The sequence below is a fragment of the Lissotriton helveticus genome, chromosome 8 (genome assembly GCF_964261635.1).
Source record: "Lissotriton helveticus chromosome 8, aLisHel1.1, whole genome shotgun sequence".
Classification (NCBI taxonomy): Eukaryota; Metazoa; Chordata; class Amphibia; order Caudata; family Salamandridae; genus Lissotriton; species Lissotriton helveticus.
The window spans coordinates 819,991,388-820,018,825 of NC_136069.1; the positions used below are offsets into that span (position 1 = coordinate 819,991,388).

The 27,438-nt window shown below is 43.6% G+C and overlaps 12 non-coding genes across 12 annotated transcripts; all 12 read left to right on the top strand.

Annotated features, from left to right (window-relative positions):
• Positions 1-10,707: 10,707 nt before the first annotated feature.
• Positions 10,708-10,779, top strand: TRNAP-UGG (transfer RNA proline (anticodon UGG)). Its single transcript has one exon. It is a non-coding gene; the product is annotated as a tRNA-Pro (tRNA).
• Positions 10,780-11,067: 288 nt separating this feature from the next.
• TRNAV-CAC (transfer RNA valine (anticodon CAC)) lies at positions 11,068-11,140 on the top strand. The gene has a single exon. It is a non-coding gene; the product is annotated as a tRNA-Val (tRNA).
• Positions 11,141-13,374: 2,234 nt separating this feature from the next.
• TRNAP-UGG (transfer RNA proline (anticodon UGG)) lies at positions 13,375-13,446 on the top strand. Its single transcript has one exon. It is a non-coding gene; the product is annotated as a tRNA-Pro (tRNA).
• Positions 13,447-13,734: 288 nt separating this feature from the next.
• Positions 13,735-13,807, top strand: TRNAV-CAC (transfer RNA valine (anticodon CAC)). Its single transcript has one exon. It is a non-coding gene; the product is annotated as a tRNA-Val (tRNA).
• A 2,200-nt stretch (positions 13,808-16,007) lies between these two features.
• TRNAP-UGG (transfer RNA proline (anticodon UGG)) lies at positions 16,008-16,079 on the top strand. The gene has a single exon. It is a non-coding gene; the product is annotated as a tRNA-Pro (tRNA).
• A 288-nt stretch (positions 16,080-16,367) lies between these two features.
• Positions 16,368-16,440, top strand: TRNAV-CAC (transfer RNA valine (anticodon CAC)). Its single transcript has one exon. It is a non-coding gene; the product is annotated as a tRNA-Val (tRNA).
• Positions 16,441-18,606: 2,166 nt separating this feature from the next.
• TRNAP-UGG (transfer RNA proline (anticodon UGG)) lies at positions 18,607-18,678 on the top strand. Its single transcript has one exon. It is a non-coding gene; the product is annotated as a tRNA-Pro (tRNA).
• Positions 18,679-18,966: 288 nt separating this feature from the next.
• On the top strand, positions 18,967-19,039 carry TRNAV-CAC (transfer RNA valine (anticodon CAC)). The gene has a single exon. It is a non-coding gene; the product is annotated as a tRNA-Val (tRNA).
• A 2,608-nt stretch (positions 19,040-21,647) lies between these two features.
• TRNAV-CAC (transfer RNA valine (anticodon CAC)) lies at positions 21,648-21,720 on the top strand. Its single transcript has one exon. It is a non-coding gene; the product is annotated as a tRNA-Val (tRNA).
• Positions 21,721-24,308: 2,588 nt separating this feature from the next.
• On the top strand, positions 24,309-24,381 carry TRNAV-CAC (transfer RNA valine (anticodon CAC)). Its single transcript has one exon. It is a non-coding gene; the product is annotated as a tRNA-Val (tRNA).
• Positions 24,382-26,495: 2,114 nt separating this feature from the next.
• TRNAP-UGG (transfer RNA proline (anticodon UGG)) lies at positions 26,496-26,567 on the top strand. Its single transcript has one exon. It is a non-coding gene; the product is annotated as a tRNA-Pro (tRNA).
• A 288-nt stretch (positions 26,568-26,855) lies between these two features.
• TRNAV-CAC (transfer RNA valine (anticodon CAC)) lies at positions 26,856-26,928 on the top strand. The gene has a single exon. It is a non-coding gene; the product is annotated as a tRNA-Val (tRNA).
• Positions 26,929-27,438: the final 510 nt, after the last annotated feature.

Consider the following 27,438-nt stretch of genomic DNA (forward strand, 5'->3'; position numbering starts at 1 on the left):
ATTGGTTATCATATTTACCTGACGTGTGAAAGTCCCATGTTTGACAGTGCACGTTAACAAAGAAACCAATGATTTTTATTAAAAGTTGTCTTGTGTTTTGGTTACCTTGCATCAGCCAAAACGTGCCAGAGATGACTTCATTTGCAGTCACTTGAAAAGTAGGGATTCTCAAATAAATGGCAAGAGGTTGAAACAAATCCAAAGAAATGCATGGCATATCTATGAGTAGGTGTATGCATGTATCCATATATAAAGATAGATAGATAGAGATATAGATAGATAGATAGATAGATAGATAGATAGATAGATAGATAGATAGATAGATAGATAGATAGATAGATAGATAGATAGATAGATAGATAGATAGATAGATAGATAGATAGATAGATAGATATAGGGAGAGAGAGAGCGTTAATATAAACAGAGACTTTATTTTCAATCAAGCGGTATTTTCTTTCCTTTAGGAGCAGAATAATCTGATCATCAGCGCACCAGAATGTAGTGCTTGGTTGGCAAGCATCACATATTGTGATGTGTTAGCTAAGAGTTCCATGTCCTTCAGACTCATATATTCCTCTGTAGTTGTACCTTGGTGATTCCACAAAACATGGCATCATAATCAGCATTCTACTGCCACAGAGTGGACAGAGAAACCATTTAGAATTTCCCTGAAAAAGAAAAAAAGCATACTTAGGCAGAGCTTTGTGGACAGGAAGGACATTAGAGCAAGTGAGGAATAAGCACTGCTTTTGTTAATTTACATAGGCAGAACAGAGACTGCTGGGAAAAGCCTGAAATTAAAGGCACAGAAAATGCCTGCTTCTGGAGAGAACACTAAGAAGCATTGAAAGTTTTTCCTCTGACCCTGGCCACTCTTAAGAGGAATCCTATGATAGTCAGCAGGACCCACCCTAAAAAGGAAGGGACAGCCATTTGGACCCTTTCCACCTTTCCTTGATTGAGCCTGATCGAGCCTGATTGAGCGCTGATTGAGCGGATAAGCACATAAGCACATAAGCACATAAGCACATAAGCACATAAGCACATAAGCACATAAGCACATAAGCACATAAGCACATAAGCACATAAGCACATAAGCACATAAGCACATAAGCACATAAGCACATGTACTTCTCATTTTGGGAAGGCATTGCTTAGCTTGTTACCAGCAGCTCAGTTATGTTATGATGTTAGAGGCTATGCAAGGAATGCGTTAGTCCTGCATTAGGCAGTTTTTATTGCTTCTTGCATTCAAGAGATAGATAATTAGCCAGAATCTGTGGCCCAGTGTTGGAACTGGGTAGCCTGGCCTAGGGCAAGACAAGCATTTCAGAGGCACAGTGTTAAGGTTGCAGACCACCCTTAAGTAAAATCACGCAATATCACACAAAAGAAAACGCTGCACCAAAAATGTGGAAAAATAAGTACTGTTTTATAAAAATAATATATTCTGTTCTCTTATTCGGTTAGCATTTACAGTTCAGTACTTTACAATAAATCAAGTAAAGAGCAATTCACTAGAGTTTGGGAGAGAAAACTATCATACAATATAAGCACAAGAAGATATCATTGAATTAATAATAAGTTAATCAGCAGTAGCTTTCATTTCATTTGGACATCATGAACATCAGTAGTGCCACCTCCAGGAATATGAACCTGCTTCAAGAGCTATGGTCAAAAATAAACATGGCATCAGACAGCAACCTTAATTAACTTTGGTTTCTATCACTACTGTTATCTAGTTTCTTCACTTGTCCCACTCTGTAATAAAAACAAACATCCTAACCAGCAATATTACTCAGTTCCTCAATCTGGCAATCTTATCTTGCTTCAGTAACCAGGTTAAGTACTTTGGGAGATTTCCCCCCAGTCTCAGGATCACAATATCATTAAACCTGTCCCATGAACTCACACTAGGGACTTGTTCATAGTACTTTTAGTTGTAGGACCTTCCTTTCTCGTGGTCCAGTCTTTACTAACCCAGATCCCCCACCTTACTTGTGATGCAGCGTTATCAGCTGGAGCTCACCGCTGATGGTCTCTTACTCTCAGCGCTGCCTCCTCGCCAGTACAGCCACACAGGCGCTGGGAAGGGGTCGCGCTGCTCCGCTCCCGCTAATACTTTTCAGAAGGAAGGGGGCCGCTGGGGGTTTCAGATATTTCCCTCCCCGCTCGCGCTCACTTCACTGCAGGGCGCTCGAGCCGGGGGGGGGGGGGGGAAAGAGAAAAGCTCCTCTGTGTAGCAACTGCCGAGGGACTCTCCGCGTCTCTCCTCACTTTGAAAGGGGTCGCGCTGCTCTTCCAGTCATGCGCGGCGCTCTCCTCACTTTGAAAGGGGTCGCGCTGCTCTTCCAGTCATGCGCGGCGCTCCCCTCGCTCCAGCCTGCACTACTCCAACTCCGCCTCACGGAGCCTGACAGCGCCACTGGGCATGCGCGAGAGAGGAGTGTCTCACCTCCGGAGACCGCGCTGTTTGTCTGACGCTGCTCTTCCTCTGGGCACTTGACAAGGGCTCTCCCCGGTCTGCTTCTCACCACAGGGCACACAAACTCGGCTCCACAACGGCGCCGCTCGTCCAGTGCCAACTTGGGGGTTCAGAAGGGCGGATCAGCCCATTTTCTCCTGGCTTCTACTCTCCTCAGTGGCGCTCCACCACAGCAGGTGAGAGGTGACGCTCCAGAGAATCAGGGACCAGGGAACAGTCTATCTCAATTACCAGTCTCTGGGCAGAGGACTGCGCTCCGCAGCGCTGCAGTCTCCTTCTCCTAGGGCTTCCCCACTATTAGTTAGAAAGGGGCAAGCTAGGCGCCCAGGGTCTCCAGCAACTTCCCACAGCGGGGCCAGGGCGAGTAACCAACAGGGGAATAGTGGGTTAAACCAGTAAAGCAGCCTCCCAGATCAGGAGGTCAACCCTGTGTCCAAACTCTTCCCACCCTCAGCTACCACCTGCCCTCCAGCTGACTTCCACAGGTAGACAAAATGGCTGCCTCGCATTCCGCCTTATATAGGCTGCCCTTCAGTGGTCCAGAGTGGACCAGAAGGTTCTAGAATGCCCTATGCTAGGCTATGGCCAAGTTCTGGGTGTGACAGTTAGGGCAGTTGGTGGCCACCATTTTAGGTGGTGCCAACTTTCCTGTCAGAACAGGCCTCAGGGCCTGAGGTAAAAGATTATGGGGGGGAAAAAGAACACCTATCCCCTTGACCAACACCTAAAAAGTAGTAGACACAAAAAATAGTAAGGGTATGAGGGGCAAAAAGGGGACAAAATAAATAATAATGAGGAGGGACTGCGCAAAAAATCCAGACAGGTCTAACACGTGTCCCCCCCAGCTGAAAGTGGGGAGAACTACCCAACCCCTTGGGAGTCCTCATCACTAAGGCGGAAATACCTGGAGAGACCGTCTGCATTGGCGTGGTCCACTCCAGGCCGATGTTCCACCCGGAAGTCCATTCCCTGTAGGGAGATAGACCACCTCAACAGCTTGGGATTTTCCCCCTTCATTTGCATCAGCCAACGAAGGGGGCGGTGGTCAGTCTGAACCAGGAAGTGCGAGCCAAAGAGGTATGGCCGCAGCTTCTTCAGAGCCCACACCACCGCAAAAGCTTCCCTCTCAATTGCACTCCACTTCTGCTCCCGGGGAAGCAGTCTCCTGGATAGGAAGACTACAGGCTGATCCAGGCCCTCTTCATTTAGTTGCGATAACACTGCCCCAATGCCATGTTCGGATGCATCTGTTTGAACAATGAACTCCTTGGAGAAATCGGGAGCCTTCAGGACCGGTGCTTCGCACATTGCCTGCTTCAACTTTTCAAAGGCTTGCTGACAAGCCTTTGTCCAAACTACCCGTCGAGGTTGTTTCCTAGAGGTGAGCTCTGTGAGGGGCGCTACAATAGTGCCATACCCCTTCACAAAGCGACGGTAGTAACCTGTGAGGCCCAGAAAAGCTCGGACCTCAGTTTGTGTCTTGGGGGGTTCCCAGGCCATGATTGCCTCAATTTATGCCTGCAGGGGCTGCACTGACCCCCTCCCCACCAAGTGTCCAAGGTACACAACCGACCCCTGCCCAATCTGGCATTTGCTGGCTTTGATGGTCAATCCAGCTTGTTTCAGCGCCTGGAGAACTGCTTGCAAATGTTGCAAGTGGTCCTCCCAACTGCTACTGAAGACAGCAATGTCATCCAGGTAAGCAGCCGAGAATCCCTCCATTCCAGAGAGGACCTGGTTCACCAGTCGCTGAAATGTGGCAGGAGCGTTCTTGAGACCAAAGGGCATCACACAGAACTGGAAGTGTCCCTCGGGCGTGGAAAAGGCTGACCTTTCCCTTGCTCCATCTGTCAAGGAGATCTGCCAGTACCCTGAAGTGAGGTCAAAGGTACTGAGGTATTGAGCAGCTCCTAGTCGGTCAATTAACTCATCCGCCCTGGGGATGGGATGAGCATCAGTTTTGGTAACTGAGTTCAGTCCTCGGTAATCCACACAGAACCTCAGTTCGGGTGTGGTGCCCGGTGGGGCGGCTTTTGGGACTAGCACCACCGGACTGGACCAAGGGCTGCTGGACGGTTCTATCACTCCTAGCTCCAGCATCTTGGCAACTTCGCCATGGATGCTAGCCTTCACCTTGTCCGACAGCCTATAGGTCTTGGATTTCACTGGGGGGCTGTCTCCTGTGTCCACTTCATGGGTACACAGGTGGGTTCTTCCTGGAACAAGGGAAAACAGTGAAGAGTACTGCCCCAATACCTGTCGACAGTCCTCTCGTTGCTCAGGAGTGAGAGACGGGGAGAGAATCACTCCCTCCACCGACCCATCCTTCTCTTGACATGAAAAGAGGTCTGGGAGAGGCTCGCTGTCTGTTTCCTCAGCACCATCAGTCACCATCATCAGGATGACCTCTGGCCTCTCATGGTGGGGTTTGAGGCGATTGGCATGCAGCACCCGTAGGGGCTGCCTCGGGGTCTTAAGATCCACCAAGTAAGTGGCCTTACCCTTTTTCTCCAACACCTCAAAGGGGCCTGTCCACCGATCCTGAAGGGCACTTAGCTCTCCAGGTTCCATCACCCAGACTTTCTGGCCAGGCTCCAACTCCACCGGGTGAGCATTCTGATCATACCATTCCTTCATGACTGCCTGACTGGCCTCCAAGTTGTCAGCAGCCTGCTTCCACAACTTGGCCATCTGGCTTCTGAAGGCCAACATGTAGCTCACCACATCCTGGGGAGGTTTCCTGGGAGACTTCTCCCATCCTTCCTTCACCAGGCTGAGAGGCCCACGCACTGGGTGCCCATACAACAATTCGAACGGGCTGAAGCCCACTCCTTTCTGCGGCACCTCTCTGTAGGAGAACAGTAAGCAAGGTAGGAGGATGTCCCACTTCCTCCGTAAACTCTCTGGCAGACTTCTTATCATGCCCTTCAGGGTCTTATTGAACCTCTCAACCAGTCCATTGGACTGGGGGTGATAAGGAGTGGTGAACCGGTAGGTCACCCCACACTCCTTCCACATGGTCCGCATGTAAGCGGACAGGAAGTTAGTCCCCCTGTCAGACACAACCTCCTTCGGGAATCCTACCCTAGTGAAGATTCCCATCAGGGCCCTAGCTACCACAGGTGCAGTAACAGTCCTCAGAGGGATGGCCTCTGGGTACCGTGTGGCATGATCCACCAGAACCAGGATGAACCTGTGTCCAGCTGTGGTTGGTGGATCCAATGGCCCTACAATGTCGATGCCCACCCTTTCAAAGGGGGTGCTAACGACAGGAAGTGGTTCCAGAGGAGCCTTTAGCTTCACCCCTGTTTTCCCACTGGCCTGGCAGGATACACATGTCCTACAGTATGTGTTGGACGCCACTTTCATCTGAGGCCAATAAAAGTGGAGGACAAGCCGTGCAAAGGTCTTGTCCTGGCCTAAGTGTCCTGCCAGTGGTATCGCATGAGCCAATTCCAGTAGAAAGGCTCGGTATTGCTGCGGGACCACCAAGGCCCTTGATGAGCCAGGGAGAGGTACCTTGGGTTCACTGTAGAGGAGGCCACCCTCCCAGTAAATATGGTGGTGTCCCGTAGCATCACCTGCTGCCTGGGCTTCAGCCTGACGCCTCAGTCCCTCAAGGGTAGGGCACTCCCTTTGCCCCTTATAGAATTCTTCTCTGGTAGGACCTCCCTCCACATGCCATTCAGCAGGGATGGGTAAATCCTCCAGAGAGTCTACTTCCCCCTCCACGGACTCCTGGCCTACCACTGCAGGTGGCCGATCTGTCACATGGGGCGTGGAAGCCGAAGCAGGCTGTCCCTGTCTCCGCTTCTGACCCTTTTTGGCAGCGGGTTGGGCCATTGTTCCAGGCTCCAACCCAGGCGAACTCCCTCTCCGGGCAGTCGCAGACCGTGTGCTTACACAGGCCCAGTCAGGTGTACCCAGCATCGCAGAATGCGTCCGGTATTCCACCTCTCTCCAAGTGTTGTGCTCCATGTCATTCCCCAACAGACAATCAACTGGCACGGCAGGGCTTACGGCAACTCGAAGTGAACCTGCAACCCCTTCCCACTCAAAGGGAACCTCAGCCACTGGATAGTGGCCCATTCTGCCGTCAGCCATCGCGGCGGGGTGGAGTACAGTAGGAACAACCTGCTCTGGAGACACCAGTTGACTTCTCACCATAGTCATACTGGCTCCTGTATCTCTCAGAGCCTCCCCTCTTTGGCCATTGATGGTAACCCATTGCCCATACTTGATAGTATTTGGGGGCACCTGGATCTTTGGCACCATCTCCCGCTCTCCCAGGGACACCAAGGTGACACCCGCCCACTCACCCCCCTTATCTAAGGGCAACTCCTCCCCGAGCGCTACACTAGCTACTCCCGGTGACTTTCCTCCGGTGGGAGGGGGTGGTCTTTTTGGGCATTTGACATCTCCCTTATAATGTCCAACACCACCGCATTCAAAACAGTGGAGAACCCTTGGCTGCTGGCTTTGGCCAGGATTAGGGTTTCTGGGCGGGTTTGCCCTAGGGGTGAAACCTGCTCCCTTACCTTGGAAATTATTTTGGGGACCTTTGGAGAACTCCTTCTTTTTATCTCCTCCCTCTTTCTTCTGGGGGGCGCCCTGTCCGGCTTTTTGAGAATCCCCTCCAGTCCCCTTGGAGGACACCCGGGTACTTGCCCAAGTGTCCGCCTCCTCTGCAAGCTTCCGGGGATCGGTCAGCTTGCTGTCCACCAGGTGTTGGCGCAACTCGGGAAAGCATTTCTCGAGGAGGTGTTCTTTCAAAAATAGATTGTACAGCCCCTCATAATCTTTTACCTCGCTGCCCTTGACCCAACCCTCTAAAGCTTTCTTGGCGTAGTCTAGAAAGTCTACCCAATTCTGGTTACTCATTTTGTGACTTCCCCTGAACTTTTGTCTGTACCTTTCATGGGTAAGTCCAAACTTTTTCACCAGTGCCACCTTCATGGCAGGGTAGTGGGTTTGCTCATTCTGCTCCAGAGCCAACAAAGTGTCTCTGCCAGCAGGTGGCATGTATTTGTACAACCCACCTCCCCAGTGAGTTTCTAGGATCCCATGAGCCCTTAAAGAAACTTCGTAGGCGGCTAACCATTTGGCTATGTCATCACCTGAGGTGTAACTAGCGATGACATCTTTAGGTAAGTAGGGTCTGGATTCCCTGGTGTCTACTTTCTTTTCGCTGCCACCATTGTCTGGAGTGGGAGACCTTCGTATTAGGACCTGTAGGTCCATTTCCTTGAGGGTTCGCTCATGAGCTAACCTCCTTTCCTCCCTTTGCATATCCATCCTAGCTAACTCCAGCCTCATTCTCCTCTCCTCCCTCCTATCTTCTAGCTCGGCTTCAGTTAAACCCTTCTCTGAGACGCTACTGCCTGCCCTGGGAGGTGTCTTGGAACCTGTCAGTAGATTTCCCCCCTCCGTTTGGTACAGCATTGCAGTCTCAACGACAGTGTCCCTGTCACTCCCTTCTGACACTGGTACCTCCCCGGAATGAGCCTCCACCCATGCCCGTATGCTGGTCTGCAGCTCGCCTTTCTTGGCACCCTTGTTGAAAAACACACCTTGCTGCTGACACCAGTCCCTTAGTTGGGTCACAGAATAGTTATCCAGCTCTTCCACATTTATCTCCATTTTTGCTAGAGTATAAACTTTTCACACAGGAGGAAACCGAAAGTGTCCTAGGGTCAACCTCCACCCACCACCAGAAATAAATTTAGCAAAAACAAAAATGTTAATTAGGAGGGCCGCAAGGAGAAAACTCCTGGTGTAGGTTTAGTGTATTGCGTTGAATTACTAGTGAGTAGCTGCAACCAAGTCAGTAATCCCACCGCTAGGCACCAAATGTTGGAACTGGGTAGCCTGGCCTAGGGCAAGACAAGCATTTCAGAGGCACAGTGTTAAGGTTGCAGACCACCCTTAAGTAAAATCACGCAATATCACACAAAAGAAAACGCTGCACCAAAAATGTGGAAAAATAAGTACTGTTTTATAAAAATAATATATTCTGTTCTCTTATTCGGTTAGCATTTACAGTTCAGTACTTTACAATAAATCAAGTAAAGAGCAATTCACTAGAGTTTGGGAGAGAAAACTATCATACAATATAAGCACAAGAAGATATCATTGAATTAATAATAAGTTAATCAGCAGTAGCTTTCATTTCATTTGGACATCATGAACATCAGTAGTGCCACCTCCAGGAATATGAACCTGCTTCAAGAGCTATGGTCAAAAATAAACATGGCATCAGACAGCAACCTTAATTAACTTTGGTTTCTATCACTACTGTTATCTAGTTTCTTCACTTGTCCCACTCTGTAATAAAAACAAACATCCTAACCAGCAATATTACTCAGTTCCTCAATCTGGCAATCTTATCTTGCTTCAGTAACCAGGTTAAGTACTTTGGGAGATTTCCCCCCAGTCTCAGGATCACAATATCATTAAACCTGTCCCATGAACTCACACTAGGGACTTGTTCATAGTACTTTTAGTTGTAGGACCTTCCTTTCTCGTGGTCCAGTCTTTACTAACCCAGATCCCCCACCTTACTTGTGATGCAGCGTTATCAGCTGGAGCTCACCGCTAATGGTCTCTTACTCTCAGCGCTGCCTCCTCGCCAGTACAGCCACACAGGCGCTGGGAAGGGGTCGCGCTGCTCCGCTCCCGCTAATACTTTTCAGAAGGAAGGGGGCCGCTGGGGGTTTCAGATATTTCCCTCCCCGCTCGCGCTCACTTCACTGCAGGGCGCTCGAGCCGGGGGGGGGAAAAAGAGAAAAGCTCCTCTGTGTAGCAACTGCCGAGGGACTCTCCGCGTCTCTCCTCACTTTGAAAGGGGTCGCGCTGCTCTTCCAGTCATGCGCGGCGCTCTCCTCACTTTGAAAGGGGTCGCGCTGCTCTTCCAGTCATGCGCGGCGCTCCCCTCGCTCCAGCCTGCACTACTCCAACTCCGCCTCACGGAGCCTGACAGCGCCACTGGGCATGCGCGAGAGAGGAGTGTCTCACCTCCGGAGACCGCGCTGTTTGTCTGACGCTGCTCTTCCTCTGGGCACTTGACAAGGGCTCTCCCCGGTCTGCTTCTCACCACAGGGCACACAAACTCGGCTCCACAACGGCGCCGCTCGTCCAGTGCCAACTTGGGGGTTCAGAAGGGCGGATCAGCCCATTTTCTCCTGGCTTCTACTCTCCTCAGTGGCGCTCCACCACAGCAGGTGAGAGGTGACGCTCCAGAGAATCAGGGACCAGGGAACAGTCTATCTCAATTACCAGTCTCTGGGCAGAGGACTGCGCTCCGCAGCGCTGCAGTCTCCTTCTCCTAGGGCTTCCCCACTATTAGTTAGAAAGGGGCAAGCTAGGCGCCCAGGGTCTCCAGCAACTTCCCACAGCGGGGCCAGGGCGAGTAACCAACAGGGGAATAGTGGGTTAAACCAGTAAAGCAGCCTCCCAGATCAGGAGGTCAACCCTGTGTCCAACCTCTTCCCACCCTCAGCTACCACCTGCCCTCCAGCTGACTTCCACAGGTAGACAAAATGGCTGCCTCGCATTCCGCCTTATATAGGCTGCCCTTCAGTGGTCCAGAGTGGACCAGAAGGTTCTAGAATGCCCTATGCTAGGCTATGGCCAAGTTCTGGGTGTGACAGTTAGGGCAGTTGGTGGCCACCATTTTAGGTGGTGCCAACTTTCCTGTCAGAACAGGCCTCAGGGCCTGAGGTAAAAGATTATGAGGGGGAAAAAGAACACCTATCCCCTTGACCAACACCTAAAAAGTAGTAGACACAAAAAATAGTAAGGGTATGAGGGGCAAAAAGGGGACAAAATAAATAATAATGAGGAGGGACTGCGCAAAAAATCCAGACAGGTCTAACACCCAGCTATTCACCTTGGCATTCCGATTTGCACAAAGGGAATAAGTATTTGAGAGAAAAGGCAAAATGTGTTTCTTATGTTGTTATGAACAGCTTTTTATTCTTTCTCTTTAGGCTCTAGCCAATGCAGAAATATATAAATAACTGCTGACTTCCTGTAAGACTTGTCCAATGCTGAGAAAAAATAAAAGGGGACACTTACAAATGATAGTGCTATCGTTTGAGAAAGGGTAAGTTGACACTGAATTTCCTGTGAATTCACAGACCAAGCATGAAAAAGACCCCAGCATGATCTTCATTGCGGGCTTAGAGCTGGTATTACCTTTTCCGAGGAGAGGGTCTTTCAACGGCTCGTTGGTCTAGGGGTATGATTCTCGCTTTGGGTGCGAGAGGTCCCGGGTTCAAATCCCGGACGAGCCCTTTCATTGGTGCTCTTTTGAAGTATGCATTTCAAAGCCAATATCAATTTTCTCTTTGCAGTAGTGGATGATTATTTGCTAGAGTCTCATGCTTTTAACCTTGCCCTGCCTGAGCAAATAGGAAACATTTCTCTTTAAGCATTTTGCAAAAATGCTGAACTTGCAAGGCATATACAAGCGTTCAGATAGGGCTGTCGGGCAGGTTGCATGAAAGAAAACTAAAACCAGATGCCCTTGGAATAGTCTGTTTTGAGCAGTTTCATCACAGAAGAATCACCTGTAGGTATCTGTTTCTGTAGTGTAGTGGTTATCACGTTCGCCTCACACGCGAAAGGTCCCCGGTTCGAAACCGGGCAGAAACACTAGTTATATTGTCTTGGCTGCAATGTTGAGAGTTGCCGTTTTGCATGAAATTGTCCAGGCCCTGAAGATGGGTTCATGCAGTCTCGTTCCAAGAAAGTGAATTCTCTTAAAAACAATAACATAATTGGCATGTGGATGTATCTGTTGATTCACAGACCTCACTTTCAAAAGAGCCCTGCATTCGGTTCAATGCTCAACCAGAACAAGCATTAACTTTGAGAATTTTTGGCACCAACAGGCCTCCTATTTTAGTGGAGTGTTTCTGGTTTTAAGTGCTGAGGCTTGGGCTCAATTCCTAGATGATCCTTCTCAAGGTGATGATACAAATGCATCGTCACCTTTTCGTTTAATGTCAGAATTGTTTATTTCCATTTGGTGGTGTATGAATGCTTTCGACAGTATGGGGATTTTTTCTAGCCTTGCATGAATAAAAGCATATCACTCCTCTTTATGTATTTTTCTAATACATTTATATTTGCATCTCCTCTCCTAGCATGCATTTTTGACTATCTTACAGGCTGTATATAATAAGTATCAATTCAGGGGCGCTTCTACTACTCAAATCACAACTGTTCTATCACGACATTGATAAGCAATCTGCATCTGCTTCTGTTGTGTATTGGTTATCATATTTACCTGACGTGTGAAAGTCCCATGTTTGACAGTGAACGTTAACAAAGAAACCAATGATTTTTATTAAAAGTTGTCTTGTGTTTTGGTTACCTTGCATCAGCCAAAACGTGCCAGAGATGACTTCATTTGCAGTCACTTCAAAAGTAGGGATTCTCAAATAAATGGCAAGAGGTTGAAACAAATCGAAAGAAATGCATGGCATATCTATGAGTAGGTGTATGCATGTATCCATATATAAAGATAGATAGATAGATAGATAGATAGATAGATAGATAGATAGATAGATAGATAGATAGATATATAGATAGATAGATAGATAGATAGATAGATAGATAGATAGATAGATAGATAGATAGATAGATAGATAGATAGATAGATAGATAGATAGATAGATAGATAGATAGATAGATAGATAGATAGATAGATAGATAGATAGATAGATAGATAGATAGATAGATAGATAGATAGATAGATAGATAGATAGATATAGGGAGAGAGAGAGCGTTAATATAAACAGAGACTTTATTTTCAATCAAGCGGTATTTTCTTTCCTTTAGGAGCAGAATATTCTGATCATCAGTGCACCAGAATGTAGTGCTTGGTTGGCAAGCATCACATATTGTGATGTGTTAGCTAAGAGTTCCATGTCCTTCAGACTCATATATTCCTCTGTAGTTGTACCTTGGTGATTCCACAAAACATGGCATCATAATCAGCATTCTACTGCCACAGAGTGGACAGAGAAACCATTTAGAATTTCCCTGAAAAAGAAAAAAAGCATACTTAGGCAGAGCTTTGTGGACAGGAAGGACATTAGAGCAAGTGAGGAATAAGCACTGCTTTTGTTAATTTTCATAGGCAGAACAGAGACTGCTGGGAAAAGCCTGAAATTAAAGGCACAGAAAATGCCTGCTTCTGGAGAGAACACTAAGAAGCATTGAAAGTTTTTCCTCTGACCCTGGCCACTCTTAAGAGGAATCCTATGATAGTCAGCAGGACCCACCCTAAAAAGGAAGGGACAGCCATTTGGACCCTTTCCACCTTTCCTATATCTCGCCTGATCGAGCCTGATTGAGCGGATAAGCACATAAGCACATGTACTTCTCATTTTGGGAAGGCATTGCTTAGCTTGTTACCAGCAGCTCAGTTATGTTATGATGTTAGAGGCTATGCAAGGAATGCTTTAGTCCTGCATTAGGCAGTTTTTATTGCTTCTTGCATTCAAGAGATAGATAATTAGCCAGAATCTGTGGCCCAGCTATTCACCTTGGCATTCCGATTTGCACAAAGGGAATAAGTATTGGAGAGAAAAGGCAAAATGTGTTTCTTATGTTGTTATGAACCGCTTTTTATTCCTTCTCTTTAGGCTCTAGCCAATGCAGAAATATATAAATAACTGCTGACTTCCTGTAAGACTTGTCCAATGCTGAGAAAAAATAAAAGGGGACACTTACAAATGATAGTGCTATCGTTTGAGAAAGGGTAAGTTGACACTGAATTTCCTGTGAATTCACAGACCAAGCATGAAAAAGACCCCAGCATGATCTTCATTGCGGGCTTAGAGCTGGTATTACCTTTTCAGAGGTGAGGGTCTTTCAACGGCTCGTTGGTCTAGGGGTATGATTCTCGCTTTGGGTGCGAGAGGTCCCGGGTTCAAATCCCGGACGAGCCCTTTCATTGGTGCTCTTTTGAAGTATGCATTTCAAAGCCAATATCAATTTTCTCTTTGCAGTAGTGGATGATTATTTGCTAGAGTCTCATGCTTTTAACCTTGCCCTGCCTGAGCAAATAGGAAACATTTCTCTTTAAGCATTTTGCAAAAATGCTGAACTTGCAAGGCATATACAAGCGTTCAGATAGGGCTGTCGGGCAGGTTGCATGAAAGAAATCTAAAACCAGATGCCCTTGGAATAGTCTGTTTTGAGCAGTTTCATCACAGAAGAATCACCTGTAGGTATCTGTTTCTGTAGTGTAGTGGTTATCACGTTCGCCTCACACGCGAAAGGTCCCCGGTTCGAAACTGGGCAGAAACACTACTTATATTGTCTTGGCTGCAATGTTGAGAGTTGCCGTTTTGCATGAAATTGTCCAGGCCCTGAAGATGGGTTCATGCAGTCTCGTTCCAAGAAAGTGAATTCTCTTAAAAACAATAACATAATTGGCATGTGGATGTATCTGTTGATTCACAGACCTCACTTTCAAAAGAGCCCTGCATTCAGTTCAATGCTCAACCAGAACAAGCATTAACTTTGAGAATTGTTGGCACCAACAGGCCTCCTATTTTAGTGGAGTGTTTCTGGTTTTAAGTGCTGAGGCTTGGGCTCAATTCCTAGATGATCCTTCTCAAGGTGATGATACAAATGCATCGTCACCTTTTCGTTTAATGTCAGAATTGTTTATTTCCATTTGGTGGTGTATGAATGCTTTCGACAGTATGGGGATTTTTTCTAGCCTTGCATGAATAAAAGCATATCACTCCTCTTTATGTATTTTTCTAATACATTTATATTTGCATCTCCTCTCCTAGCATGCATTTTTGACTATCTTACAGGCTGTATATAATAAGTATCAATTCAGGGGCGATTCTACTACTCAAATCACAACTGTTCTATCACGACATTGATAAGCAATCTGCATCTGCTTCTGTTGTGTATTGGTTATCATATTTACCTGACGTGTGAAAGTCCCATGTTTGACAGTGCACGTTAACAAAGAAACCAATGATTTTTATTAAAAGTTGTCTTGTGTTTTGGTTACCTTGCATCAGCCAAAACGTGCCAGAGATGACTTCATTTGCAGTCACTTGAAAAGTAGGGATTCTCAAATAAATGGCAAGAGGTTGAAACAAATCCAAAGACCATGCATGGCATATCTATGAGTAGGTGTATGCATGTATCCATATATAAAGATAGATAGATAGATAGATAGATAGATAGATAGATAGATAGATAGATAGATAGATAGATAGAGATATAGATAGATAGATAGATAGATAGATAGATAGATAGATAGATAGATAGATAGATAGATAGATAGATAGATAGATAGATAGATAGATAGATAGATAGATAGATAGATAGATAGATAGATAGATAGATAGATAGATAGATAGATAGATATAGGGAGAGAGAGAGCGTTAATATAAACAGAGACTTTATTTTCAATCAAGCGGTATTTTCTTTCCTTTAGGAGCAGAATGTTCTGATCATCAGCGCACCAGAATGTAGTGCTTGGTTGGCAAGCATCATATATTGTGATGTGTTAGCTAAGAGTTCCATGTCCTTCAGACTCATATATTCCTCTGTAGTTGTACCTTGGTGATTCCACAAAACATGGCATCATAATCAGCATTCTACTGCCACAGAGTGGACAGAGAAACCATTTAGAATTTCCCTGAAAAAGAAAAAAAGCATACTTAGGCAGAGCTTTGTGGACAGCAAGGACATTAGAGCAAGTGAGGAATAAGCACTGCTTTTGTTAATTTACATAGGCAGAACAGAGACTGCTGGGAAAAGCCTGAAATTAAAGGCACAGAAAATGCCTGCTTCTGGAGAGAACACTAAGAAGCATTGAAAGTTTTTCCTCTGACCCTGGCCACTCTTAAGAGGAATCCTATGATAGTCAGCAGGACCCACCCTAAAAAGGAAGGGACAGCCATTTGGACCCTTTCCACCTTTCCTATATCGAGCCTGATCGAGCGCTGATTGAGCGGATAAGCACATAAGCACATGTACTTCTCATTTTGGGAAGGCATTGCTTAGCTTGTTACCAGCAACTCAGTTATGTTATGATGTTAGAGGCTATGCAAGGAATGCTTTAGTCCTGCATTAGGCAGTTTTTATTGCTTCTTGCATTCAAGAGATAGATAATTAGCCAGAATCTGTGGCCCGGCTATTCACCTTGGCATTCCGATTTGCACAAAGGGAATAAGTATTTGAGAGAAAAGGCAAAATGTGTTTCTTATGTTGTTATGAACAGCTTTTTATTCTTTCTCTTTAGGCTCTAGCCAATGCAGAAATATATAAATAACTGCTGACTTCCTGTAAGACTTGTCCAATGCTGAGAAAAAATAAAAGGGGACACTTACAAATGATAGTGCTATCGTTTGAGAAAGGGTAAGTTGACACTGAATTTCCTGTGAATTCACAGACCAAGCATGAAAAAGACCCCAGCATGATCTTCATTGCGGGCTTAGAGCTGGTATTACCTTTTCAGAGGTGAGGGTCTTTCAACGGCTCGTTGGTCTAGGGGTATGATTCTCGCTTTGGGTGCGAGAGGTCCCGGGTTCAAATCCCGGACGAGCCCTTTCATTGGTGCTCTTTTGAAGTATGCATTTCAAAGCCAATATCAATTTTCTCTTTGCAGTAGTGGATGATTATTTGCTAGAGTCTCATGCTTTTAACCTTGCCCTGCCTGAGCAAATAGGAAACATTTCTCTTTAAGCATTTTGCAAAAATGCTGAACTTGCAAGGCATATACAAGCGTTCAGATAGGGCTGTCGGGCAGGTTGCATGAAAGAAATCTAAAACCAGATGCCCTTGGAATAGTCTGTTTTGAGCAGTTTCATCACAGAAGAATCACCTGTAGGTATCTGTTTCTGTAGTGTAGTGGTTATCACGTTCGACTCACACGCGAAAGGTCCCCGGTTCGAAACCGGGCAGAAACTCTAGTTATATTGTCTTGGCTGCAATGTTGAGAGTTGCTGTTTTGCATGAAATTGTCCAGGCCCTGAAGATGGGTTCATGCAGTCTCGTTCCAAGAAAGTGAATTCTCTTAAAAACAATAACATAATTGGCATGTGGATGTATCTGTTGATTCACAGACCTCACTTTCAAAAGAGCCCTGCATTCGGTTCAATGCTCAACCAGAACAAGCATTAACTTTGAGAATTGTTGGCACCAACAGGCCTCCTATTTTAGTGGAGTGTTTCTGGTTTTAAGTGCTGAGGCTTGGGCTCAATTCCTAGATGATCCTTCTCAAGGTGATGATACAAATGCATCGTCACCTTTTCGTTTAATGTCAGAATTGTTTATTTCCATTTGGTGGTGTATGAATGCTTTCGACAGTATGGGGATTTTTTCTAGCCTTGCATGAATAAAAGCATATCACTCCTCTTTATGTATTTTTCTACTACATTTATATTTGCATCTCCTCTCCTAGCATGCATTTTTGACTATCTTACAGGCTGTATATAATAAGTATCAATTCAGGGGCGCTTCTACTACTCAAATCACAACTGTTCTATCACGACATTGATAAGCAATCTGCATCTGCTTCTGTTGTGTATTGGTTATCATGTTTACCTGACGTTTGAAAGTCCCATGTTTGACAGTGCACGTTAACAAAGAAACCAATGATTTTTATTAAAAGTTGTCTTGTGTTTTGGTTACCTTGCATCAGCCAAAACGTGCCAGAGATGACTTAATTTGCAGTCACTTGAAAAGTAGGGATTCTCAAATAAATGGCAAGAGGTTGAAACAAATCCAAAGAAATGCATGGCATATCTATGAGTAGGTGTATGCATGTATCCATATATAAAGATAGATAGATAGATAGATAGATAGATAGATAGATAGATATATAGATAGATAGATAGATAGATAGATAGATAGATAGATAGATAGATAGATAGATAGATAGATAGATAGATAGATAGATAGATAGATAGATAGATAGATAGATAGATAGATAGATAGATAGATAGATAGATAGATAGATAGATAGATATAGGGAGAGAGAGAGCGTTAATATAAACAGAGACTTTATTTTCAATCAAGCGGTATTTTCTTTCCTTTAGGAGCAGAATGTTCTGATCATCAGCGCACCAGAATGTAGTGCTTGGTTGGCAAGCATCACATATTGTGATGTGTTAGCTAAGAGTTCCATGTCCTTCAGACTCATATATTCCTCTGTAGTTGTACCTTGGTGATTCCACAAAACATGGCATCATAATCAGCATTCTTCTGCCACAGAGTGGACAGAGAAACCATTTAGAATTTCCCTGAAAAAGAAAAAAAGCATACTTAGGCAGAGCTTTGTGGACAGGAAGGACAGTAGAGCAAGTGAGGAATAAGCACTGCTTTTGTTAATTTACATAGGCAGAACAGAGACTGCTGGGAAAAGCCTGAAATTAAAGGCACAGAAAATGCCTGCTTCTGGAGAGAACATTAAGAAGCATTGAAAGTTTTTCCTCTGACCCTGGCCACTCTTAAGAGGAATCCTATGATAGTCAGCAGGACCCACCCTAAAAAGGAAGGGACAGCCATTTGGACCCTTTCCACCTTTTCTATATCTCGCCTGATCGAGCCTTATTGAGCGGATAAGCACATGTACTTCTCATTTTGGGAAGGCATTGCTTAGCTTGTTACCAGCAGCTCAGTTATGTTATGATGTTAGAGGCTATGCAAGGAATGCTTTAGTCCTGCATTAGGCAGTTTTTATTGCTTCTTGCATTCAAGAGATAGATAATTAGCCAGAATCTGTGGCCCAGCTATTCACCTTGGCATTCCGATTTGCACAAAGGGAATAAGTATTGGAGAGAAAAGGCAAAATGTGTTTCTTATGTTGTTATGAACAACTTTTTATTCCTTCTCTTTAGGCTCTAGCCAATGCAGAAATATATAAATAACTGCTGACTTCCTGTAAGACTTGTCCAATGCTGAGAAAAAATAAAAGGGGACACTTACAAATGATAGTGCTATCGTTTGAGAAAGGGTAAGTTGACACTGAATTTCCTGTGAATTCACAGACCAAGCATGAAAAAGACCCCAGCATGATCTTCATTGCGGGCTTAGAGCTGGTATTACCTTTTCAGAGGTGAGGGTCTTTCAACGGCTCGTTGGTCTAGGGGTATGATTCTCGCTTTGGGTGCGAGAGGTCCTGGGTTCAAATCCCGGACGAGCCCTTTCATTGGTGCTCTTTTGAAGTATGCATTTCAAAGCCAATATCAATTTTCTCTTTGCAGTAGTGGATGATTATTTGCTAGAGTCTCATGCTTTTAACCTTGCCCTGCCTGAGCAAATAGGAAACATTTCTCTTTAAGCATTTTGCAAAAATGCTGAACTTGCAAGGCATATACAAGCGTTCAGATAGGGCTGTCGGGCAGGTTGCATGAAAGAAATCTAAAACCAGATGCCCTTGGAATAGTCTGTTTTGAGCAGTTTCATCACAGAAGAATCACCTGTAGGTATCTGTTTCTGTAGTGTAGTGGTTATCACGTTCGACTCACACGCGAAAGGTCCCCGGTTCGAAACCGGGCAGAAACTCTAGTTATATTGTCTTGGCTGCAATGTTGAGAGTTGCTGTTTTGCATGAAATTGTCCAGGCCCTGAAGATGGGTTCATGCAGTCTCGTTCCAAGAAAGTGAATTCACTTAAAAACAATAACATAATTGGCATGTGGATGTATCTGTTGATTCACAGACCTCACTTTCAAAAGAGCCCTGCATTCGGTTCAATGCTCAACCAGAACAAGCATTAACTTTGAGAATTGTTGGCACCAACAGGCCTCCTATTTTAGTGGAGTGTTTCTGGTTTTAAGTGCTGAGGCTTGGGCTCAATTCCTAGATGATCCTTCTCAAGGTGATGATACAAATGCATCGTCACCTTTTCGTTTAATGTCAGAATTGTTTATTTCCATTTGGTGGTGTATGAATGCTTTCGACAGTATGGGGATTTTTTCTAGCCTTGCATGAATAAAAGCATATCAATCCTCTTTATGTATTTTTCTACTACATTTATATTTGCATCTCCTCTCCTAGCATGCATTTTTGACTATCTTACAGGCTGTATATAATAAGTATCAATTCAGGGGCGCTTCTACTACTCAAATCACAACTGTTCTATCACGACATTGATAAGCAATCTGCATCTGCTTCTGTTGTGTATTGGTTATCATGTTTACCTGACGTGTGAAAGTCCCATGTTTGACAGTGAATGTTAACAAAGAAACCAATGATTTTTATTAAAAGTTGTCTTGTGTTTTGGTTACCTTGCATCAGCCAAAACGTGCCAGAGATGACTTCATTTGCAGTCACTTCAAAAGTAGGGATTCTCAAATAAATGGCAAGAGGTTGAAACAAATCGAAAGAAATGCATGGCATATCTATGAGTAGGTGTATGCATGTATCCATATATAAAGCTAGATAGATAGATAGATAGATAGATAGATAGATAGATAGATAGATAGATAGATAGATAGATAGATTGATAGATAGATAGATAGATAGATAGATAGATAGATAGATAGATAGATAGATAGATAGATAGATAGATAGATAGATAGATAGATAGATAGATAGATAGATAGATAGATAGATAGATAGATAGATAGATAGATAGATAGATAGATAGATAGATAGATAGATAGATAGATAGATAGATAGATAGATAGATAGATAGATATAGGGAGAGAGAGAGCGTTAATATAAACAGAGACTTTATTTTCAATCAAGCGGTATTTTCTTTCCTTTAGGAGCAGAATATTCTGATCATCAGCGCACCAGAATGTAGTGCTTGGTTGGCAAGCATCACATATTGTGATGTGTTAGCTAAGAGTTCCATGTCCTTCAGACTCATATATTCCTCTGTAGTTGTACCTTGGTGATTCCACAAAACATGGCATCATAATCAGCATTCTACTGCCACAGAGTGGACAGAGAACCATTTAGAATTTCCCCGAAAAAGAAAAAAAGCATACTTAGGCAGAGCTTTGTGGACAGGAAGGACATTAGAGCAAGTGAGGAATAAGCACTGCTTTTGTTAATTTGCATAGGCAGAAAAGAGACTGCTGGGAAAAGCCTGAAATTAAAGGCACAGAAAATGCCTGCTTCTGGAGAGAACAATAAGAAGCATTGAAAGTTTTTCCTCTGACCCTGGCCACTCTTAAGAGGAATCCTATGATAGTCAGCAGGACCCACCCTAAAAAGGAAGGGACAGCCATTTGGACCCTTTCCACCTTTCCTATATCTCGCCTGATCGAGCCTGATTGAGCGGATAAGCACATAAGCACATGTACTTCTCATTTTGGGAAGGCATTGCTTAGCTTGTTACCTGCAGCTCAGTTATGTTATGATGTTAGAGGCTATGCAAGGAATGCTTTAGTCCTGCATTAGGCAGTTTTTATTGCTTCTTGCATTCAAGAGATAGATAATTAGGCAGAATCTGTGGCCCAGCTATTCACCATGGCATTCCGATTTGCACAAAGGGAATAAGTATTTGAGAGAAAAGGCAAAATGTGTTTCTTATGTTGTTATGAACAGCTTTTTATTCTTTCTCTTTAGGCTCTAGCCAATGCAGAAATATATAAATAACTGCTGACTTCCTGTAAGACTTGTCCAATGCTGAGAAAAAATAAAAGGGGACACTTACAAATGTTAGTGCTATCGTTTGAGAAAGGGTAAGTTGACACTGAATTTCCTGTGAATTCACAGACCAAGCATGAAAAAGACCCCAGCATGATCTTCATTGCGGGCTTAGAGCTGGTATTACCTTTTCAGAGGTGAGGGTCTTTCAACGGCTCGTTGATCTAGGGGTATGATTCTCGCTTTGGGTGCGAGAGGTCCCGGGTTCAAATCCCGACGAGCCCTTTCATTGGTGCTCTTTTGAAGTATGCATTTCAAAGCCAATATCAATTTTCTCTTTGCAGTAGTGGATGAATATATGCTAGAGTCTCATGCTTTTAACCTTGCCCTGCCTGAGCAAATAGGAAACATTTCTCTTTAAGCATTTTGCAAAAATGCTGAACTTGCAAGGCATATACAAGCGTTCAGATAGGGCTGTCGGGCAGGTTGCATGAAAGAAATCTAAAACCAGATGCCCCTGGAATAGTCTGTTTTTAGCAGTTTCATCACAGAAGAATCACCTGTAGGTATCTGTTTCTGTAGTGTAGTGGTTATCACGTTCGCCTCACACGCGAAAGGTCCCCGGTTCGAAACCGGGCAGAAACACTAGTTATATTGTCATGGCTGCAATGTTGAGAGTTGCCGTTTTGCATGAAATTGTCCAGGCCCTGAAGATGGGTTCATGCAGTCTCGTTCCAAGAAAGTGAATTCTCTTAAAAACAATAACATAATTGGCATGTGGATGTATCTGTTGATTCACAGACCTCACTTTCAAAAGAGCCCTGCATTCGGTTCAATGCTCAACCAGAACAAGCATTAACTTTGAGAATTGTTGGCACCAACAGGCCTCCTATTTTAGTGGAGTGTTTCTGGTTTTAAGTGCTGAGGCTTGGGCTCAATTCCTAGATGATCCTTCTCAAGGTGATGATACAAATGCACCGTCACCTTTTCGTTTAATGTCAGAATTGTTTATTTCCATTTGGTGGTGTATGAATGCTTTCGACAGTATGGGGATTTTTTCTAGCCTTGCATGAATAAAAGCATATCACTCCTCTTTATGTATTTTTCTAATACATTTATATTTGCATCTCCTCTCCTAGCATGCATTTTTGACTATCTTACAGGCTGTATATAATAAGTATCAATTCAGGGGCGCTTCTACTACTCAAATCACAACTGTTCTATCACGACATTGATAAGCAATCTGCATCTGCTTCTGTTGTGTATTGGTTATCATATTTACCTGACGTGTGAAAGTCCCATGTTTGACAGTGAATGTTAACAAAGAAACCAATGATTTTTATTAAAAGTTGTCTTGTGTTTTGGTTACCTTGCATCAGCCAAAACGTGCCAGAGATGACTTCATTTGCAGTCACTTCAAAAGTAGGGATTCTCAAATAAATGGCAAGAGGTTGAAACAAATCGAAAGAAATGCATGGCATATCTATGAGTAGGTGTATGCATGTATCCATATATAAAGCTAGATAGATAGATAGATAGATAGATAGATAGATAGATAGATAGATAGATAGATAGATTGATAGATAGATAGATAGATAGATAGATAGATAGATAGATAGATAGATAGATAGATAGATAGATAGATAGATAGATAGATAGATAGATAGATAGATAGATAGATAGATAGATAGATAGATAGATAGATAGATAGATAGATAGATAGATAGATAGATAGATAGATAGATAGATAGATAGATAGATATAGGGAGAGAGAGAGCGTTAATATAAACAGAGACTTTATTTTCAATCAAGCGGTATTTTCTTTCCTTTAGGAGCAGAATATTCTGATCATCAGCGCACCAGAATGTAGTGCTTGGTTGGCAAGCATCACATATTGTGATGTGTTAGCTAAGAGTTCCATGTCCTTCAGACTCATATATTCCTCTGTAGTTGTACCTTGGTGATTCCACAAAACATGGCATCATAATCAGCATTCTACTGCCACAGAGTGGACAGAGAACCATTTAGAATTTCCCCGAAAAAGAAAAAAAGCATACTTAGGCAGAGCTTTGTGGACAGGAAGGACATTAGAGCAAGTGAGGAATAAGCACTGCTTTTGTTAATTTGCATAGGCAGAAAAGAGACTGCTGGGAAAAGCCTGAAATTAAAGGCACAGAAAATGCCTGCTTCTGGAGAGAACAATAAGAAGCATTGAAAGTTTTTCCTCTGACCCTGGCCACTCTTAAGAGGAATCCTATGATAGTCAGCAGGACCCACCCTAAAAAGGAAGGGACAGCCATTTGGACCCTTTCCACCTTTCCTATATCTCGCCTGATCGAGCCTGATTGAGCGGATAAGCACATAAGCACATGTACTTCTCATTTTGGGAAGGCATTGCTTAGCTTGTTACCTGCAGCTCAGTTATGTTATGATGTTAGAGGCTATGCAAGGAATGCTTTAGTCCTGCATTAGGCAGTTTTTATTGCTTCTTGCATTCAAGAGATAGATAATTAGGCAGAATCTGTGGCCCAGCTATTCACCTTGGCATTCCGATTTGCACAAAGGGAATAAGTATTTGAGAGAAAAGGCAAAATGTGTTTCTTATGTTGTTATGAACAGCTTTTTATTCTTTCTCTTTAGGCTCTAGCCAATGCAGAAATATATAAATAACTGCTGACTTCCTGTAAGACTTGTCCAATGCTGAGAAAAAATAAAAGGGGACACTTACAAATGTTAGTGCTATCGTTTGAGAAAGGGTAAGTTGACACTGAATTTCCTGTGAATTCACAGACCAAGCATGAAAAAGACCCCAGCATGATCTTCATTGCGGGCTTAGAGCTGGTATTACCTTTTCAGAGGTGAGGGTCTTTCAACGGCTCGTTGATCTAGGGGTATGATTCTCGCTTTGGGTGCGAGAGGTCCCGGGTTCAAATCCCGACGAGCCCTTTCATTGGTGCTCTTTTGAAGTATGCATTTCAAAGCCAATATCAATTTTCTCTTTGCAGTAGTGGATGAATATATGCTAGAGTCTCATGCTTTTAACCTTGCCCTGCCTGAGCAAATAGGAAACATTTCTCTTTAAGCATTTTGCAAAAATGCTGAACTTGCAAGGCATATACAAGCGTTCAGATAGGGCTGTCGGGCAGGTTGCATGAAAGAAATCTAAAACCAGATGCCCCTGGAATAGTCTGTTTTTAGCAGTTTCATCACAGAAGAATCACCTGTAGGTATCTGTTTCTGTAGTGTAGTGGTTATCACGTTCGCCTCACACGCGAAAGGTCCCCGGTTCGAAACCGGGCAGAAACACTAGTTATATTGTCATGGCTGCAATGTTGAGAGTTGCCGTTTTGCATGAAATTGTCCAGGCCCTGAAGATGGGTTCATGCAGTCTCGTTCCAAGAAAGTGAATTCTCTTAAAAACAATAACATAATTGGCATGTGGATGTATCTGTTGATTCACAGACCTCACTTTCAAAAGAGCCCTGCATTCGGTTCAATGCTCAACCAGAACAAGCATTAACTTTGAGAATTGTTGGCACCAACAGGCCTCCTATTTTAGTGGAGTGTTTCTGGTTTTAAGTGCTGAGGCTTGGGCTCAATTCCTAGATGATCCTTCTCAAGGTGATGATACAAATGCATCGTCACCTTTTCGTTTAATGTCAGAATTGTTTATTTCCATTTGGTGGTGTATGAATGCTTTCGACAGTATGGGGATTTTTTCTAGCCTTGCATGAATAAAAGCATATCACTCCTCTTTATGTATTTTTCTAATACATTTATATTTGCATCTCCTCTCCTAGCATGCATTTTTGACTATCTTACAGGCTGTATATAATAAGTATCAATTCAGGGGCACTTCTACTACTCAAATCACAACTGTTCTATCACGACATTGATAAGCAATCTGCATCTGCTTCTGTTGTGTATTGGTTATCATATTTACCTGACGTGTGAAAGTCCCATGTTTGACAGTGAATGTTAACAAAGAAACCAATGATTTTTATTAAAAGTTGTCCTGTGTTTTGGTTACCTTGCATCAGCCAAAACGTGCCAGAGATGACTTCATTTGCAGTCACTTCAAAAGTAGGGATTCTCAAATAAATGGCAAGTGGTTGAAACAAATCGAAAGAAATGCATGGCATATCTATGAGTAGGTGTATGCATGTATCCATATATAAAGCTAGATAGATAGATAGATAGATAGATAGATTGATAGATAGATAGATAGATAGATAGATAGATAGATAGATAGATAGATAGATAGATAGATAGATAGATAGATAGATAGATAGATAGATAGATAGATATAGGGAGAGAGAGAGCGTTAATATAAACAGAGACTTTATTTTCAATCAAGCGGTATTTTCTTTCCTTTAGGAGCAGAATATTCTGATCATCAGCGCACCAGAATGTAGTGCTTGGTTGGCAAGCATCACATATTGTGATGTGTTAGCTAAGAGTTCCATGTCCTTCAGACTCATATATTCCTCTGTAGTTGTACCTTGGTGATTCCACAAAACATGGCATCATAATCAGCATTCTACTGCCACAGAGTGGACAGAGAAACCATTTAGAATTTCCCTGAAAAAGAAAAAAAGCATACTTAGGCAGAGCTTTGTGGACAGGAAGGACATTAGAGCAAGTGAGGAATAAGCACTGCTTTTGTTAATTTACATAGGCAGAACAGAGACTGCTGGGAAAAGCCTGAAATTAAAGGCACAGAAAATGCCTGCTTCTGGAGAGAACACTAAGAAGCATTGAAAGTTTTTCCTCTGACCCTGGCCACTCTTAAGAGGAATCCTATGATAGTCAGCAGGACCCACCCTAAAAAGGAAGTGACAGCCATTTGGACCTTTTCCACCTTTTCTATATCTCGCCTGATCGAGCCTGATTGAGCGGATAAGCACATAAGCACATGTACTTCTCATTTTGGGAAGGCATTGCTTAGCTTGTTACCAGCAGCTCAGTTATGTTATGATGTTAGAGGCTATGCAAGGAATGCTTTAGTCCTGCATTAGGCAGTTTTTATTGCTTCTTGCATTCAAGAGATAGATAATTAGCCAGAATCTGTGGCCCAGCTATTCACCTTGGCATTCCGATTTGCACAAAGGGAATAAGTATTTGAGAGAAAAGGCAAAATGTGTTTCTTATGTTGTTATGAACAGCTTTTTATTCTTTCTCTTTAGGCTCTAGCCAATGCAGAAATATATAAATAACTGCTGACTTCCTGTAAGACTTGTCCAATGCTGAGAAAAAATAAAAGGGGACACTTACAAATGATAGTGCTATCGTTTGAGAAAGGGTAAGTTGACACTGAATTTCCTGTGAATTCACAGACCAAGCATGAAAAAGACCCCAGCATGATCTTCATTGCGGGCTTAGAGCTGGTATTACCTTTTCAGAGGTGAGTGTCTTTCAACGGCTCGTTGGTCTAGGGTTATGATTCTCGCTTTGGGTGCGAGAGGTCCCGGGTTCAAATCCCGGACGAGCCCTTTCATTGGTGCTCTTTTGAAGTATGCATTTCAAAGCCAATATCAATTTTCTCTTTGCAGTAGTGGATGATTATTTGCTAGAGTCTCATGCTTTTAACCTTGCCCTGCCTGAGCAAATAGGAAACATTTCTCTTTAAGCATTTTGCAAAAATGCTGAACTTGCAAGGCATATACAAGCGTTCAGATAGGGCTGTCGGGCAGGTTGCATGAAACAAATCTAAAACCAGATGCCCTTGGAATAGTCTGTTTTGAGCAGTTTCATCACAGAAGAATCACCTGTAGGTATCTGTTTCTGTAGTGTAGTGGTTATCACGTTCGACTCACACGCGAAAGGTCCCCGGTTCGAAACCAGGCAGAAACTCTAGTTATATTGTCTTGGCTGCAATGTTGAGAGTTGCTGTTTTGCATGAAATTGTCCAGGCCCTGAAGATGGGTTCATGCAGTCTCGTTCCAAGAAAGTGAATTCTCTTAAAAACAATAACATAATTGGCATGTGGATGTATCTGTTGATTCACAGACCTCACTTTCAAAAGAGCCCTGCATTCGGTTCAATGCTCAACCAGAACAAGCATTAACTTTGAGAATTGTTGGCACCAACAGGCCTCCTATTTTAGTGGAGTGTTTCTGGTTTTAAGTGCTGAGGCTTGGGCTCAATTCCTAGATGATCCTTCTCAAGGTGATGATACAAATGCATCGTCACCTTTTCGTTTAATGTCAGAATTGTTTATTTCCATTTGGTGGTGTATGAATGCTTTCGACAGTATGGGGATTTTTTCTAGCCTTGCATGAATAAAAGCATATCACTCCTCTTTATGTATTTTTCTACTACATTTATATTTGCATCTCCTCTCCTAGCATGCATTTTTGACTA